The sequence below is a fragment of the Lynx canadensis genome, chromosome B3 (assembly GCF_007474595.2).
Source record: "Lynx canadensis isolate LIC74 chromosome B3, mLynCan4.pri.v2, whole genome shotgun sequence".
Lineage (NCBI taxonomy): Eukaryota > Metazoa > Chordata > Mammalia > Carnivora > Felidae > Lynx > Lynx canadensis.
In genome coordinates this window covers 29983450-30001754 of record NC_044308.2, presented here as the reverse complement: position 1 = coordinate 30001754, position 18305 = coordinate 29983450, and the positions used below count along the sequence as shown (strand labels likewise).

The 18305-nt window shown below is 36.1% G+C and overlaps 1 protein-coding gene across 4 annotated transcripts in view; it reads left to right on the top strand.

The window, feature by feature from the left end:
* The window catches only part of PEAK1 (pseudopodium enriched atypical kinase 1), a 311110-nt gene that overhangs the window by 109480 nt on the left and 183325 nt on the right, over positions 1 to 18305 (top strand). For 3 of the 4 annotated variants that reach the window (XR_003969358.1, XM_030317633.1, XM_030317632.1), the window contains one exon: positions 12073 to 12154. The gene's annotated coding sequence lies outside the window, so the exon portion shown is untranslated. Of the gene's footprint in view, positions 1 to 12072; positions 12158 to 18305 lie in introns of all 4 variants that reach the window. The other variant, XM_030317638.1, reaches the window with a different exon arrangement.

The window sequence follows — 18305 nt, the reverse complement described above, 5'->3', positions numbered from 1 at the left end:
TTTTGTAGATGCCTCCTGTCTGCTGCTGGAACACACCAATTGTATCTTCATCCTCCATTTACAACAGTGTAGGTGTGTTTGTTTTGTTGATTGGCTGCCCATCAGATCAGAATCTGATCTGCCTCAGTGACACACCTGTTGTTTACAATAGGCTTTCATTAGTTTACTAAGTGGTATATGCTTCTTAATCTTACACTGTGCCACACAACCATCCTGCCCTATCACCTTCAAATATGATCGTTGTTCTCATTCTTGACTCTTTCCTTGGGCTTTTTGTCAGCCATGGCAAGTACCAGAGTCTCCCCAGCTGCTGCTTCACAAAAGAGGTACCGGGTCCACACCAAGAGAGAGCATACAAGCAACACCACAAGAGTGGCAGAAGGAGGCAGCTGCGGTGGAGCGTGCCTATAGATTTTAAAGAGCTGTAGGGACATCCTACTACACTAAAAGTATTTTCACCTGCTTGACCTGGGACTATTTGATAGGGTGATTGATTGAATTGCTCCAAGAAGAATGAGCTGTTGTGTCAGCTAAAGTGACACAGGCTTTAGTGAAGAGGCAGTCACAGCTGTTAGTAACACATTACTTAGCTTTATGATTAATAGAAGTTTATAAGAACATACATTTTTTTAATTTGCAGCTTGGAGTGATTTTGAAATTAGAATATTTTACTTCTGTTACCATTTGAAGCGGTGAAAACATTGATTTTCAGTAGCTACTGTGAAATATATGCTTATTTCTGTGAATGGCAGTAGTACTTGCCCATTGTATCCATCAAGTCAGGTGCTCCAAGGAACACTCACATTCTGTGTGTATCCTGAGACGTAACTTTAGCGAATCATACTGAAATCTTCCAAATTGAATTTGATTTCCTAATAGGGAATGACAGTGGAACATGATCTGGACCTTTTGGATTTGCATTATTTACAGCTGATTACTTCTGATTAAGCCCAATTTGGTCATTTTAGACCAAGTTGAAATTTTTATCTTTGATATCAGAATGTGACAGTGATTGATATCCTGGAGGCATTCTCTATGCTGTAGTTAGTACTTGGTGATTTGGGTCAAAGTTCAAAGTATGCGTGTGTGTGTGTGTGTGTGTGTGTGTGTGTGTGAGAGAGAGAGAGAGAGAGAGAGAGAGAGAGAGAGAGAGAGAGAATCCCTCCCTCCATTCTACTCTTTATCCCTGTCTACCTTCCTTTTTTATTTTCTTCCCTCTTTATTATATTTCTCCCTTACTCATGACATTTAGATTTTCCTCTTACTCCCCAATGGCCCATTTACTCCACCCCTTACCCCTTCTTAATTTTTTTATTGTGGTAAAATACATTTAGCATAAATTTTACCATCTTAACCATTTTAGGTGTATAATTGGCATTATATACATTCATAATGTGGAACCATCAGCACCTTCCATCTCTGTAACTCTTTTCATGTTGTAGAACTGCTCTGTACTTACTAAACAGTAACTCTCTGCTGGAGTGATGACAATACTGATTCCATCTTTGGTCTTTCATCTTGTTTACGTCTGCTCTGTGACCTCTCTTGGGGCTACGTGTCCCAGGCCCTTTGGAGATTAGTATACATGCCTTAAAAATTCCCACCACATCTGGAATGTGGGAAGGCTTTACTCAGGTGCTCTGTAAATTTGTTAAAGATAAAATAGTTTTTCCCTTTCCTGACACACAGATGTCATCACAAGATCTGTCAGGTGCATGCAAACCTTCTGAAATGTACATGAACCCTTGACTTCACTAGTGTCCCCAGGGTCCCCTTGCTGTATAGAATCTGTAGGCTGAGGTCCAGACTTTTTGGGAAATAACTGCAGCTCTGGATCATCATCTGCCCAATCCTCCCTGTCAGTAAGTTACCCTGCATAAAACTCTGTGGGAATTGTATGCATTGCCTGCTTTGTTTTTTTTGGTCCCCAAATGCCTTCTCATTTTGGAGGATACTTTATATAGTCCCTCTTCCACCTTCTAATACTCCCCATTCCCCTTGACATCCAGCATTCTTCTTTCTGTCTCTATGATTCTGTCTACTTTAAGCACCTTGTATAAATGGACTTGTGCAATATTTGTCTTTTTGTGATTGGCTCATTTCACTTAGGATAATGTCTTCAGGGTTGTTCATCTGTGTTGGTAGCATATGGCAGAATTTCCTTCCTTTTTGTGGCTGAATAATATTCCACTGTATTCATTTGTCTGTCAACAGACACTTGAGTGGCTTTCACAATTTATCATTGGTGAGTCGTGCTGCTGTAAATTGTCATTGTACCAGTATCTCTTCAAGACATTGCTTTCTCTTCTTTTGGGTATATAGTCAGAAGTAAATTGCTGGATAATATGCTAATTCTATTTTTAATTTTTAAGGAATCACTGTTCTGTTTTCCATAGCAGAACGTGGACAATGGGAAATAGACAGAAGTGCAAAAAGTGTGTAGTCCAGGTGTTGTAACTAATCACAAGAAAGGAGGAGGAAGGACGGGAAGAGGAAGGAGCGAAGGAAGGAGGAAGAAGGAAGAAAGAAGAAATGAAAGAAACGAAAGAACGAGAGAGGGAGGAGAGATCATCGTAGCCATATTAATGGGTGTGAGTGAAGTGGTATTCATTGTCGTTTTGATTTGCATTTTCATAATAATCAGTGATGATAACTTATTTTCATGTACTTACTGGCCGTCTGTATATCTTTGGGGAAATGTCTAGTCAAGTCCTCTGCCCAGTTTTGAATTGGGTTATTTCTTTTTGTTGAGTTTTAGGAGTTCTCTATGTATTATGATGTTAATCTCTTACCAGATAATATCGTTCACAAATATTTTCTCCAATGTTGCGACTTTGTGCATAGTGTGTTTTGCTGCACAAAAGTTTTAAAATTTTCATGAAGTCCAATTCATTGTTTTCACTTTGTTACCTGTGCCTTTGATGTTATATCTAAGAAATCAGTGCCAAATCCAATGTTGTGAAGCCTTTAACCTATGTTTTCTTTTAAGAATTTTATGGGTTTAGGCTTTACATTTAGGTCTTTGACCCATTTTGAGTTAGGTTTTGTCTATGGTGTTAGGTAAAGCTCCATCTTCATTCTTTTGTATGTGGATATCTGGTTTTCCTAGCACCATTTTTTGAAAAGACTTTCCTTTGTCCGTTGAATAGTCTTGGCACCCTTGTCAAAAATTATTTGACCATTTATGTGAAACTTTATTCAGTCTGGGCTCTCTATTCTGTTGCCGTTCTGTCTTTTTTTTTTTTTTTTTTTTAATTTATAGTGTTTTGAAGTCATTAAGTATTAGTTCTCCAGTTTTATTCTTCTTTTTCGTGCTTGTTTTGGCTGTTTAGGGTCCCTTGAAATCTGATACAAATTTTAGGATGAATTTTTCTGTTTCTACAAAAGATACCATTGAGATATTGATAGGATTGCTTTGATTATCTGTGGATCACTTTGAGTTTAATGGGTATCATAACAACAGATGATCAAAGCAATCCTATCAATATCTCAATGATATCCCTCCCCCCCCACTGCTCACACGTGTGTGCAACTCTCTCCCTAAAATTAAAAAAAAATTAAAATAGCTCCTCATTGTAAACGTATCATTTATGACTTTTATTTTTATAACATTGACAAATAATTTATTTCTTACTTCAGGTATGCCAAATTCTTTGTAGGAGAAATACCCACTGTTGAAGTTTTAGCTGTTAAAGCTATATATGCAAGTAAAACAGGAAGAGAAACATTCTGTTCTTCCCTTTTAAAAACAAATATTGATTTACTTGAAACTGGGTGGCTACAGCTATAAAGCATAAGCTCATTCTCACTATATTCTAACATTTTGGTTTCTTATTGGATGTTCCTCCTTTAGAAAATAACTGTGAGATAAGTCTGATCTGCTGAAAATTTTCAGTTCTATTTATGACCTAATGATGCTTTATGCAGTGTTCTCCTGGAATTTACTGGCCTACAGTCTTGATGTGTAGTTTTTTGTATTAAGATGAGTCAGTTTTCAGCATTAATAATTCCACGGTAAGCTACATGGAGAACAGTTTCTGCTTAAATGAAACTATTGAAACTAATGAAACTATTGTCTACAAATCTAATAAAAGTGAAGACACATCAGTTCTTAATATAACATTCTGTAGAGATTCTCTTGACTTAGAACTGTCATTTTTCTCTTCCTTAGTATTGGCTACTGTGTTTTGTTGTATATACATACTGCTTATTTTGATACAACACTCTTATAGGTTAGGAATATACAACTTAGTACAAATTTAGAAAACAGGCCATTGAAATTATCATTTATCAGAAATATTTCTGACCATCAGTGTTGCCTCTGTATGTATGAGCCATAAGGTAATCCTGAAAAGTATTTATAAGCTCAATCAAGGTTATTAAAGTCAGAGGAAAATTAATATTCAATGCTTCTACTCTTTTATTTCTCACTTGATTTAACTTAGAAGTGCTTTAGGACCTTAGCCTACTTTAGTACTGTTCATTTATTGGTAGTTAATTATTAAGTGATTAATTGGGATTTGGTGTCAACTATTCTGTGTTAACCAGTTTGTTTATCATATCCTACTTTTCAGTTTGTGGATATATAATTGCATCAAGGCACCAATTTTATTTTGTAAAGCATTTTTTCCTTAGTGAGGTGTAAATGTAAGGTACAGTTAGTTTACTTCTCCATAGCCATGAAAGAACCAGGGCCAAATGCAGAAACTCATCTAACTATGTTTAGCATCCATACTAGATATTAATAGTGTTTAATTTTTAATTCATATTGTTGATGTGCCAGATGGCATATATCTTTATGCATGGTACATAACTAAGTTTCCTCTCAAGACTTAATAGAACCATTGCATTTATTTTTATTTTTTTCAGTGCATTTTTAATGCATGTGTTTATACTGTTTTATACAGTTCACTGTGCTTTCATATTGTTTATATTTCTCTTATTTTCAGAATAACCCTGAGAAATTAATAAACATTACCTCTAAGTAATTGAGTTTCATCAAGATTGTTTTGTGTAGACAGAAATTCAGGTCTCTTGATTTTTTGTTAATCCTCTGTCTGGTCCTCTACAAAGAGAACAGTAAAACATCTCATGATAGTGGATGTCAAACTACTATACTAGTAGTTCCTTATTTGTACAGCATTGGCAAGTGTTAGAGCACTTTTTGTTATATTGCTTTTATAAAGAAAATTAGCAAAGTGGAGTTCTTGTGTTATTATACATATTATTGTTTCCTTTATTAGATTCATACATTAATTAGATACAAAGTACCTCTGTATGCTAGGTACTGGATTGCTTACCGAAGTACGAAAATAGTCTCTGCCTTCAAAGAGGATCAGGCCATAAGGCACTGTTGGATGACTTAACAGCTTGTGGGAAATGTATTACAAGCTGTTTGCTGAGGGCACTGAAAAACATTTTTGTTTTTCCTGTTAAAGAGGTAAAGATGTGACTTTGCACTATCCTTTTTCATGCCTTGAATACAAAGAGAATGTCAGCATCTATTACAAGTGGCTTTGAAGCAACAAATCAACACACTTAATGGAGGAAAAAGATAGAGACTTTGTCTTTGATGATCTTCTTGAGCCTCAGTAATGACCCTAGACTAGTACTTCTAGACTTCTTATCTGGGGAAAAAAGTTAATGCCATATTTGTTTAAGTCACACACAAGTCAGATTTTCAATTACTTATAGTAAAATATTTTTTCTCTCCTTCTGTCTCTGTCTCTCTTGACTTTTTTTTTTTAACTTTCCTTTAATGGAAATTTAGCATACACACTAAAGTAATGATAGTATAATGAATCTGCATCACTCAGCTACATTAGTAATCAGTATTTGGCCAACCTTGTACGTTCTTGTGCTTCCTCCCTTACCAAGTTAAGGAATTCTATAATAGAAGTATGTGAAGGTATTATGGAAGCACAGGGAATATAGTGACTAACTTGGCCTGAAGTGGAAGTAGAGGCTGATCAGGAAAGTCTTCATAAAGGAAGTGACATCAGCAGAGGCTTTAAGGGCAGGTAAAGAATGGAAGAAAGAGCATTGTTAGTGGCATTTCTAACATGTACAAAGGGTCTTTAAAAAACATGATATATTCAAAGAATGGAAAATAGATTATTGTGGCTATAGAGTTTATGAGAGATGAGTGATGTGGCTATAGAGTTTATGAGAGATGAATCTACAGGGATGATTTGGTGCCAGAAAAAGCATTGTGTATCACAACCAAGAAATTTGAAACTCATTATATAGGTACCAAGAAGTGAAAGTATGATTAAGTCTTGGAAAAATAACACTGACTGTAATATAGCCTTTGATTTTGGAGTAGGGGATAGAGAAGATGGTAAAACTGTGCTAATGGTTCAAATGATAGAAAGGCATTTAGTGATAATTGTAGTGGGCTTGGGTCGGGGAGAGATCAACTTTAAGAGCTATTTTAGAGGATGAAACAACATGATTTGGTGCCTGGCTGGGATATGGAGAAAGGAGTCAGAGTTGCAGTGACTTGAGTAGTGACATACCAGAAGGCAGGTTTGGGATAAGCACAGAAGATGAACTTGGTCTGTTCAGTTTGAAGTGCTGATAGTACATTCAGGTAGAGGTATCCAGTATGCCAAGTGGAAATATAGGAATGGACCTTAAGAGAGTGTCATACTAGAGAGTTCCACAACTTGTCTTTCCTGTCACATATGTCATATGCCACAGGTGTATATACACATACACATTCATACACACACACACACACACACACACACACACATATGCTAGTTGATCCTCTTTATTCATGGCTTTCATTTTTGCAAATTTATCTGCTTGCTAAAGTTTATTTGCAACCCCCAAATCAATAATTATGGTGCTTTCACAGTCATTTGTAGATATACTCAAGAGCGGTGAAAAAGTGAATTACCTGGGGGCACCTGGCTGGCTCAGTCAGTGGAGTGTGTGGATTCTTGATCCTGTTCAAGCCCCACGTTAGGTACAGAGATGACTTAAAAAAAAAATGAGTTGCCTGCTGTATACATTTTTAGCTGAGGTTGAACAAGGTGACATTTGCCTTCTTGTTTGAACTCTCATACTGTAATCTAGTGTTCTTTTTGCAGTCTCCTTAGTGCCACATTTTTCATAATTTTTGTGCCTTTTTGGGGTGATTATGCTGTCCTCCAAATGTGCTGAAGTGATGTGTAGTGTTACTAAATACAACAGGGTTGTGATATGCCCTATGGAGACTATATGTGTGTTAGATAAACTTTGTTCAGTCATGAATTATGCTGTTGAGTTCAATTTTAATGAATCAACAATATATATTAAATAAGATGTTTTTTACACAGAAATACACATAAAACAAACTTTGTGTAATGATCGGTCGGTGAAAATGTAATCAGAGGCTTATAAGAACTTAACCCTGTATTTTTCATTTCCTGAAAGCAATAGAAGCGCAGTATTCACTGATTCATTGTTTGTGGGAACTATAGAACATAACTACTACAAATTCTCACAAATATTGAGAATTGGCTGTGTATGTATATAAAATCTGCTATTTTTTTAATGAATAATTTTTACATTTGTACAGTACAGACATTAGCCCCAATGTATGGGTAAGATTATGATCACAAGAAATATAGAACTCTCTCTTCTTGTTGAAAAATAAATACATACCAGACAAAAACAGTTTGCTGTTTTAGATCAGATAGATGAGTCTATATTCCTTCCCTAAGCCAGAGGGGTTTTTCATAAAATGGGAGTATTGAAGAAATTCAGCTGACATTGGCTGACAGCATCTAAATGATCATCTGCAGCACACTTGAGCATACGTGGTTGTCATATTCTCGGGCTGCCACCTTCTTTTATAGCTTGGTGTTACTCTCTTTAGCAAGCTTGCAACATTTTCAGTCCCTCTTCTCTGACAGAAATTTATTTTACAATGATGTTTATGTGTGAGGGGATTTCATAATCGAAGACGAGTGTTTGTGCGTTCATATCTGTCAGTTTGCTTGAATACAACATTCAAAAGGGTTTTTTAGCCTTGCATTCACGAATGTTGGTTCATTTCAGTAGGGGCATTTTAAAATGACAGGTATTATGTGAGAGTGAGAATTACCCATATCTTCTGACATAACATCAGTGTTATCTTGAGAATTAATATTCAGCTTTGTATCTCACTTTTTACTGTCTGCAAACCTGAAAGCAAGGAATTGGCATTTACAGAGTCAAGGACAAGAAGACATACAACTCCATGCAAATGACTTTTAACACTCCAAGTACTTCTGTGCTTGTCAGCAGGTATCTGTTTCCTAATCATCTTTCTTTTTGATAAAGAAGATATGCCTTGGGTTGTTATTATCTTATGCAGCTATATAGTTAAATATATAAAATAAAAATGATACAGAACTCCATTTAGAGATGATTCAGTTTGGGTTGACTGATTTACTTGTGCTGCTTATGCTTCTAACTTGATCCCCTTCTGACTAATTGTGTGGCCTTCTAGCTAATGTATCAGAGTGAGTGTTCTTTATCTTCACTGCAAGCAGTAGATTTTGTCATTAAGTGTAGTTCAGGGATGACAATTATTTTTCCCTCTTCTTATTCTTGGTAGGTGACCTTAATCTTCACTTTTCATATGGGAATACCTCATAGATCTGTTCTTTGTCTGCGCTATGACTAGTGTATTTAAGTTTCAAGATTGATATTCTTTAATTATCCTGCATTCAGAGAACAAAACATTTACAGTTGAATTCCTTTGTGAAATGAACATTAAGCTCACTATATTTTTCAGTTTCTTCTGCTGACTTGGAATAATCTAATGTTCTAATAATAAAGATTATTTAATAAGGTCGACTAGCTCTTGACCCACCTGAGTCTATGTTAGCTTATCCAATTTCAGCAAACTGTCATGTAATATAAAGATTATAATTTCAGGATTTTATATAAAGTTCTTCAGTACATGCTAATTAAGCATGAGTACTTTCTTAAACCTGTAAGATTACAGGGCATTAACTAAAAAATGAAAATATCTAAACTAATGTCTCTCTAATGCAAGTGTAAAGTAGTGTCTGTAAATGGCAACTATACTGTATAGTTTCAGAGAAAATTGTTTCAAAAGTCTGGTGATTTATCAGCTGTGGTCCCTAAACCTTTTTTTTTTTTTAAAGGATGGTAACATTCACAAGTTTATATTTGGTGTTTACTATCCCTCCAGCCTTACTATACACATTTCACTTCTAAATGTGTTCATTTCCATCTCAATTTTTACTCAAATACTTTCATTTCTTCTCTTCAACACTCTGAACAATTACTCCTCAGATCAAGACCTTTTTTCTCCAAAGAAACACTGAAATCCATCTAGTTTCCCTTCTTGCTGGGTTTATATTTATAACTTACTTGCTGCTGTGTCATTAGTTTGCTTAGTTTCATTTTTGTTCAGTGTAACAAATATCTCCCACTTGCTTGTTGTGGTGATGTGTGAGCTTGGCGGGTAGGGAAGCATGCTCTGAACAGGCTTCTCAGAGGAAGTGATCCTGGACCTGAATCTTAAGAACAAGTAGAAATTGCCTATGCGTGCAAAGGTTGTAAGGATATATTGGCAAAAGACCAGCGTGAGAACACATGAGATTCAGTGTGGCTGTGGTGTGATGAAGTGGGAGATAGGAAGTGAAGCTGAGGAGATAGGCATGAGCGAGGTCATTGAGTACTTCACATGCCACACTGTCCATTTATTCTGTGGGTGAACTTTAACTTCATTCTATGGATAAGTCTTTGAAAGGTCTGACATATGATGGTGAATCATGTGGCAGGATTTTCATTTTAGAGGGATCATTTTGGCAGCAGTATAATAATTGACTCTGAAGTAGGATAAAAGTGGACTGGTTAGATAACTGAATTGGTTATATTGAGAGATAGTGACCTGGATTTGGGTACTATTGATTGGGATGGAGTTGAGAAAGTAGTCTTAGAAAGCATTTAGAGTAAGAATCAATGAGACTTGAAGGTGATTGGTGAAATGTAATTATTGCTGGACTTTTCATGTGTCTAAGTGGCTATGGTGCTGTTAACCAGAACAGGGAATTTAAAGAAGGGATCAATTTTGGGAAGAGATGAAAAGCTCAGTTTTGAACATACTGAGTTTTTACCTATGGTATATTCAGGTGGAAACATCCAAAAAACCCAACAGGACATGGGGGTCTGAGGCTCAGGTGAAAGATCAAAATTAGGAGTTATCACGTGCAGGGTCCTCCTAGTCCTGCTGGGAACTCTGAGAATGTGGGCAAAAACGCTGAACCCTAAGGAAAGAAGGAAAAAAATGGAACCCAAGATGGAAATGAGAAGGAAAAGCTCTATCTTGCCATAATTTCTCTTAAAGAAGGACAATTTGATCTTTTCTATATCCTCAGTAACACCTTGAATAGTATATTATGTAGAAGATACTCAGTAAATGTTTGCCACTTATTTTGTTGAACTGGAAAGCATCTCATTTACTTAGAGATTTATTTCATATTATATCTAATTTCATGACTTGACAAGAAATACTTTTTAAGTAATACTTTTTAAACATTCTAATTGCAGTACAATTAGCATACAGTGTTATATTAGTTTCAGGTATACATTGTACTGATTTAACAATTCTGTGCATTACTCAGTGCTCATCATGATAAGTGTACCCTTAATCCCCATCACGAGTTTTACCCATTCCCCCCTACCCACCTCCCCTTAGGGTAACCATCTGTTCTCTAGTTAAGAGTCTGTTTCTTGGATTGTCTCTTTTTCCCTTTGCTTGTTTTATTTCATAAATTTCACGAGTGAAATCATATGACATTTGGCTCTGAGTGACTTATTTCACTTAGCTTTATACTCTAGATCCATCCATGTTGTTGCAGACAAGGATTTTATTTATTTATTTATTTAATTTATTTTATTTTATTTTTTTATGTTTTTTTTTTTTTTAGAGAAAGCACAAGTGGGAGAGGGAGAGGGAGAGGGGAGGGAGAGGGAGGGAGAGGGAGAGGAGAGGGAGAGAGAGAGAGAGAGAGAGAGAGAGAGAGAGAGAGAGAATCCTAGGCTTGGGACTTGATCTCATGATCCCAAGATCATGACCTGAGCTGAAATCAAGAATCGGATGCTTAATGGACTAAGCCACCCAGGCGCACCAGGAGATTTATTATTTAAAAAAAATTTTTTTTTTCTTAATGTTTTTATTTATTTTTGAGACAGATTAAGTGACTTGATCAACTTTTTCACATTTATATAGAACTCCAAAATTCACTCTCTTAACTATCAGTAATGTTTGGGCCAAAAGACCATATGGAAGTCTCCTCTTTGGGTTCCATTGTGAGAATTATTCTAACCCAAAGGCACTGCTATATACTAAATTTTGCATGGTCAGTCTTATGTACATTAGCATAATAATTGGACACCTCTGTTCCTGAGTAGACTAAGGCTTTACTTAATTCTTTTCATCTTTCTGGGCCAGTATTTCTTTATTTTTCTATTAGCAGCTTGGATTACATGGTTGCCAAGTTGCTTCAGGTTCTAAAATCTTGTAAATCCATTATTTTGAAAACTCAAAAACTGGTTCCTTGGAGTCTACTAACAGGTTTTAGAGATTCTCAGGATAGATGGCTGGGTTTAATGACTCGACTGAAATTATATGTAAAATATGATTCATGTATGTGCCTTTTTCAGGAGATGCAGTTCATAGCTTTCACTAGAGTCTCATAGTTTTATAATCTCACCGCTTACCCTTTACCCAGAAGATTAAGAACTTAGTTCTAGAAATATTTTTGCATAATGTAATGAACTACAGTACTTCATGCAATCCTATCCTGTGTAGTTATCTTTAACAAAGGTATTGTTCATTGAAAGTAATTTTTTGTGGTAAGGTTACTTTTCTGGCTACTTAAACAATAGTACTTTCTAAACTAAAATACCTCTTAGTTATGTCATCACTTAAAAACAAGTCCACTAAATAGAATGTGTAACAGTTTGACTCTGCCTAAAGGTATGTTAAAGAATGCTCAGTTTTAAAGTATGACTCAGATAACCTTCACTAATATGTATTTCCCACTTTCCATCTTCCTGTAGGAAAAGAATATTTGAGGTCCACTCCTAAGGAAAGAAAAGGAAGCAATGACATAATGCCTAGAGTTGGAACCAGTTAAACTGGGTTGTACGTTTTCTTTTCATGATGTAACACATTTATTGCAGGGTTAAATCTCTTTTTATCAATGTCTTGTCTTATTCCAGCATCAAATCTTATAATTTTGAAACTTGCCTTGGTATGGAAGAGACAAAGATGACAAAGACATGCCCCTTTCAAAGTATTTGCCATGTTTCTGTGACTAGGAAAGACAGAATGCTAAATTGCTAGATAATAGTCTCATTTTCAGATGAGAAGCTTTGAGAGGTTTGGTAAATTGCTCAAGGTCTAAAGCTCTTAGATAGGCTGGGATTCAAATTCAGATTTGTTGACTCCAAACCTCATTTGCCTTCCATTAGGTCACAATGCCCCTCATTTTATTTCAGTTTAGTTGTTGCACAACTGCTGATAAATGAATTTGAGGACCAGGATCCCATGCATTTAATTTCAGGAATTTTTCTGATAAAGTAAAAGGGAAAAAAGCATTCTTTATTTCCCAGAAGTTAAAGAGATTAGAGAAGGGAACTAAGTATATGCCAGACCGTCAAAGGGCCTTTACATGAGCTAGCTCCTTTAATTCACAGTAACCAGGTGTGATATACTTGGTATTATTCCTATTTTAAAGATGAGACTGAGGATCAGAGAAATAAATAAATTGCCCAAGATCACATATCTAGTTAAGTAACAAAATCAGAATTGAAACCCTTTAATTTGGAAAGTTTAGATAGGGTTTGTATCATGCCTATTGACTTTATTTTTTTTATAAAGACTTTTTTTTTTTTAAGTTTATTTTGAGAGAGAGAGAGAGAGAGAGCGCACGCAGGAAAGGGCCAGAGAGAGAGGAAGGGGCAGAGAGAATCCCAAACAGAGTCCTCATGGTCAGTGCAGAGCCCAACGCAGGTCTTGAACTCATGGAATGTAAGATCATGACTTGAGCCAAAATCAGAGTCGGACATTTAACCAACTGCACCACCCACCCGCCTGTTGACTTTAAATTGAATATCACACAAGCCAAATGAATAGCTGTACAGTTAAATCTGGAGCCCCTTTTGCTGTTTGTATCATTTTTCTTTTTTTAGTGTAATAATGATTTCAGGAATAGAATTTAGTGATTCATCACTTACATATAACACCTAGTACTCATCCCAACAAGTGTCCTCCTTAATGCCCCTTGCCCATTTAGCCCATCCTCCCACCCAACACCCCTCCAGCAAACTTCAGTTTGTTCTTTGTAAGAGTCTCTTACGGTTTGTCTCCCTGTTTTTTTTTTGTTTGTTTGTTTTTTTTTGCTTCCCTTCCTGTATATTCATCTGTTTTGTGTCTTAAATTCCACATATGAGTGAAATCATATTTGTCTTTCTCTGACTTATTTCACTTACCATAATGCACTCTGGTTCTATCCAAGTTGTGGCAAATTGCAAGATTTCATTCTTTTTGATCGCTGAGTAATATCCCATTGTATAATATACCACATCTGTATCCATCCATCACTCAGTGGACATTGGGCTCTTCCCATACTTTGGCTGTTGTCAATAGTGCTGCTATAACATTGGGGTGCATGTGTCCCTTTGAAACAGCACACCTTTATCCCTTGGATAAATACCTAGTAGTGCAATTGCTGGATCGTAGGGTAGTTCTATTTTTAATTTTTTGAGGAACCTATGTATGTTTTCCGGAGTGGCTGCACCAGTTTGCATTCCCACCACCAGTGCAAAAGGGTTCCCCTTTCTCCACATCCTCGCCAACATCTCTTGTTGCCTGAGTTGATTTTAGCCATTCTGACAGGTGTGAGGTGGTACCTCATTGTGGTTTTGATTTGTATTTCCTTGATGAGTGATGTTGAGCATCTTTTCATTTATCTGTTAGCTGATGTCTTCTTTGGAAAAGTGTCTATTCATATCTTTTGCCATGTCTACACTGGATTATTTGTTTTTTGGCTGTTGGGTTTGATAAGTTCTTCATAGATTTTGGATATTAACCCTTTATGATATGTCATTTGCAAATATGTTCTCCCATTCTGTCACTTGCCTTTTAGTTTTGCGAATTGTTTCCTTTGCTGTGCAGAAGCTTTTTTTTCTTGATGAAGTCCCAATAGTTCACTTTTGCTTTTGCTTCCCTTGCCTCTGGAGATATGTCAACTAAGAAGTTGGAGCGGCCGAGGTCAAAGTAGTTTTTGCCTGTTTTCTTCTCTAAGATTTTGATGGTTTCCTGTCTTACATTTAGGTCTTTCATCCATTTTGAGTTTATTTTTATATATGGCGTAAGAAAGTGGTCCAGGTTCATTCTTCTGCATGTCGCTGTCCAGTGTTCCCCACACCACTTGCTGAAGAGACTGCCTTTTTTCCACAGGATTTTCTTTCCTGCTTTGTCAAAGATTAGTTGGCCATATGTTTGTGGATTCATTTCTGGGTTCTCTATTCTGTTCCATTGATCTTTGTGTCCATTTTTGTGCCAGTACCATACTGTCTTGATGATTCCAGCTTTGAAATACAGCTTGAAGTCTAGAATTGTGATGCCTCCAGCTTTGGTTTTCTTTTTCCAGATTTCTTTGGCTATTCAGGGTCTTTTGTGGTTCCAAACAAATTTTAGGATTGTTTGTTCTAGCTCTGTGAAGACTGTTGGTGTTATTTTGATAGGGATTACATTGAATATGTAGATTGCTTTGGGTAGTATCAACATTTTAGCAGTATTTGTTCTTCCAATCCATGAGCATGGAATTTTTTTTCCATTTCTTTGTGTCTTCAATTTCTTTCATAAGCCTTCTATAGTTTTTAGTGTATAGATTTTTCACCTCTTTGGATAGGTTTATGGTTTTTGGTGCAATTGTAAATGGGATAGCTTCCATGATTTCTCTTTCTGCTGCTTCGTTATTGGTATATAGAAATGCAACCAATTTCTATACATTCATTTTATATCTTGTGACTTTGCTGAATTCATGTATCATGTCTAGCAGTTTTTTGGTGGAGTCTTTTGAGTTTTCCACATAGAGGATCATGTTATCTGCAAAGAGTGAAAGTTTGACTTCCTCCTTGCCATTTTGGATGCCTTTTATTTCTTTGTGTTGTCTGGTTGCTGAGGTGAGGACTTCCAACACTATGTTGAATAACAGTGGTGAGAGTGTATAGACTTGTCATGTTTCTGACCTTCAGGGAAAAGCTCTCAGTTTTTCTGCATTGAGAATGATATTAGCTGTGGGTCTTTCATATGTGGTTTTATGACCTTGAGGTATGATCCTTCTGTCCCTACTTTCTTCAGGGTTTTTTTTTTTTTTTTTATCAAGAAAGGATGCTATATTTGTCATGCTTTTTAGCATCTATTGAGAGGATCATGTGGTTCTTATCCTTTCATTTATTAATGTGATGTATCACATTGATTGTTTTGTGGATATTGTATCAGCTGTCATCCCAGGAATAAATCCTACTTGATTGTGGTCAGTACTTCTTTTAATGTATTGTTGGGTCTGGTTTTCTTGTATCTTGTTGAGAATTTTTGCATCCATGTTCATCAGGGAAATTTGTAGTTCTCCTTTTAGTGGGGTCTTTGTCTGGTTTTGGAATCAAGGTAATGCTGGCCTCGTGGAATGAGGCTGGAAGTTTTCCTTCCATTTGTATTTTTGGAACAGCTTAAAAGAACAGGTGTTAACTCTTCTTTAAATGTTTGGTAGAACATTCCCCTGGAAAGCCATCTGGCCCTGGACTCTTGTTTGTTGGGAGATTTTTGATTCCTGATTTGATTTACTGGTTATGTGCCGGTTCCAATTTTCTATATCTTCCTGTTTCTGTTTGGTAGTTTATATTTTTCTAGGAATTTGTCCATTTCTGTCCAGACTGCCCATTGTATTGGCATATAATTGCTCATATTATTCTCTTAATATTGTTTGTATTTCTGCAGTGTTGGTTGTGATCTCTCCTCTTTCATTCATGATTTTATTATTATGGGTCTCTCCTTTTTCTTTTTTATCAGTCTAGCTAGGGGTTTATCAGTTTGTTAATTTTTTCAAAGAACCAGCTCCTGGTTTAATTGATCTGTTCTACCTTTTTTTTTTTTTTATTTCAATATCATTGATTTCTGCTCTCATCTTTAATTATTTCCCTTCTTCTGCTGGTTTTGGGCTTTATTTGCTGTTTAGCTGTAAGGTTAGGCTGTGTATTTGAGACCATTCTTCCTTCTTAGGAAGGCCTAAATTGTTATATACCTCCCTCCTTATGACCACCTTTGCTGCATCCCAGAGGTTATGGATTGTCATGTTTCCTTTTTCATTGGCTTCCATGTACTTTTTAATTTCCTCTTTAATTTCTTGGTTTACCCAGTCATTCTTTAGTAGTTGTCTTTAATCTCCAAGTGTTCATGATCTTTCCAAATTTTTTCTTGTGGTTGATTTCATTCCATAGTGTTGTGGTCTAAAAATATGCAAGGTATGTTTCTGTCTTTTTGTACTTGTTGAGGGCTGATTTGTGTCCCAGTATATGATCTGTTTTGGAGAATGTTCCATGTGCACTCAAGCAGAATGTGTATTCTGCTCCTTTAGGGTGACATGTTCTGAATATATCTGTTAAGTCCATATGGTCCAGTGTGTCATTCAAAGCATTGTTTCCTTATTGATTTTCTGCCTAGATGATCTGTCTATTGCTCTAAGTGGGGTGTTGAGTCCCCTACTATTATGGTATTATTATCAGTGAGTTTCTTTATTTTCGTGATTGATTTACATATTTGGATGTGTCACGTGGGAGCATAAATATTTTTAATTGTTAGATCTTCTTGGTGGATATAACCCTTAATTATGATATGATGCCCTTCTTCATCCCTTGTTACAGTCTTTATTTAAAATCTAGTTTGTCTGATGTAAGTATGGCTACTCTAGCTTTCTTTTGATGACCACTAGCTGATAGATGGTTTTTCTATCCCCTTACTTTCAATTTGCAGATGTCTTTAGGTCTAAAATAGGTCTCTTGTAAGCAGCATCTAGTTGGGTCTTGTTTTCTTATCCATGCTGATACCATTTGTCTTTTGATTGGAGTGTTTACTACATTGACATTTAGAGTGAGTACTAAAAGATATGAATTTAGTCCTATTGTGTTGCCTATAGAGTTGGTATTTCTGGTGATGTTCTTTGGTTGTTTCTAGTCTTTGTTGCTTTTGGTGTTTTTTTGCTTGTTTGTTGTTTGTTTGTTTGTTTGTTTTTGTCTTTTCTCCCATCAATGGTCCCCCTTAACATTTCTTGCAGGGCTGGTTTAGTGGTTACAAACTTCTTTAGTTTTTGTTTGTCTGGATAACTCATTATCTCTACTTCTATTTTGAATGAATAGAAGTAGGATAAGGAATCTTGGATAAGGATTCTTGGCTGCATCTTTTTTCTGATTCAGGACTTTGAATATATCCTGTTACTACTTTCTGGCCTGCCAGTGTCTGTGGATGGGTTTGCTGCAAACCTGATCTGGCTTCTCTCTGATACGTTAAGGACTTTTTTTTTCCCTTGCTGCTTTCATAATCCTTTCTGTGTGTGTGTATTTGTGAATTTGACTATGATATGTTTTGGTGATGGTTGGTTTTTGTTGAATCTAATGGGAGTTCTCTGTGCTTCATGGATTTTGATGTCTGTGTCCTTCCCAGATTAGGAAAATTTTCTGCTATAAACCTTCTGCCCCCTTTTTCTCTCTCTTCATCTTCTAGGACTCCTGTGATTCAGAGATTATTCCTTTTTAATAAGTCACTGTGTCCTCTGAGTCTTGTGACGTGCTCTTTTGCCTTTGTTTCCCTTTTTTTTCTACTTCATTATTCTCCATAATTTTGTCTTCTATATTGCTGATTCACTGCTCTTATTCATCCATCCTTGCTGTCCAGACATCCATTTGATCTTGGTTATAACATTTTTAATTCCATCCTGACTAGACTTTACTTCTTTCATCTCCACAGAAAAGGATTCTATGTTTTTTTCAACCCCAGCTAGTATTCTTATTATTGTGGTTCTAAATTCCAATTCAGACATCTTGCTTATATCTGTGTTGATTAAGCCCCTAGCAGTGATTTCTTCCTGTTCTTTTGGGGTGAATTCCTTTGTTTTGTCATTTTGGAGGAAGAAAAAAATAAAATTAAAATTAAAAAATTTAAAGCAAAACAAAATTCAGAAAAGGAAGCTAGATCCTAGGTGTATTTTGCTCTGCTTGTTGAAAGAAGCTTG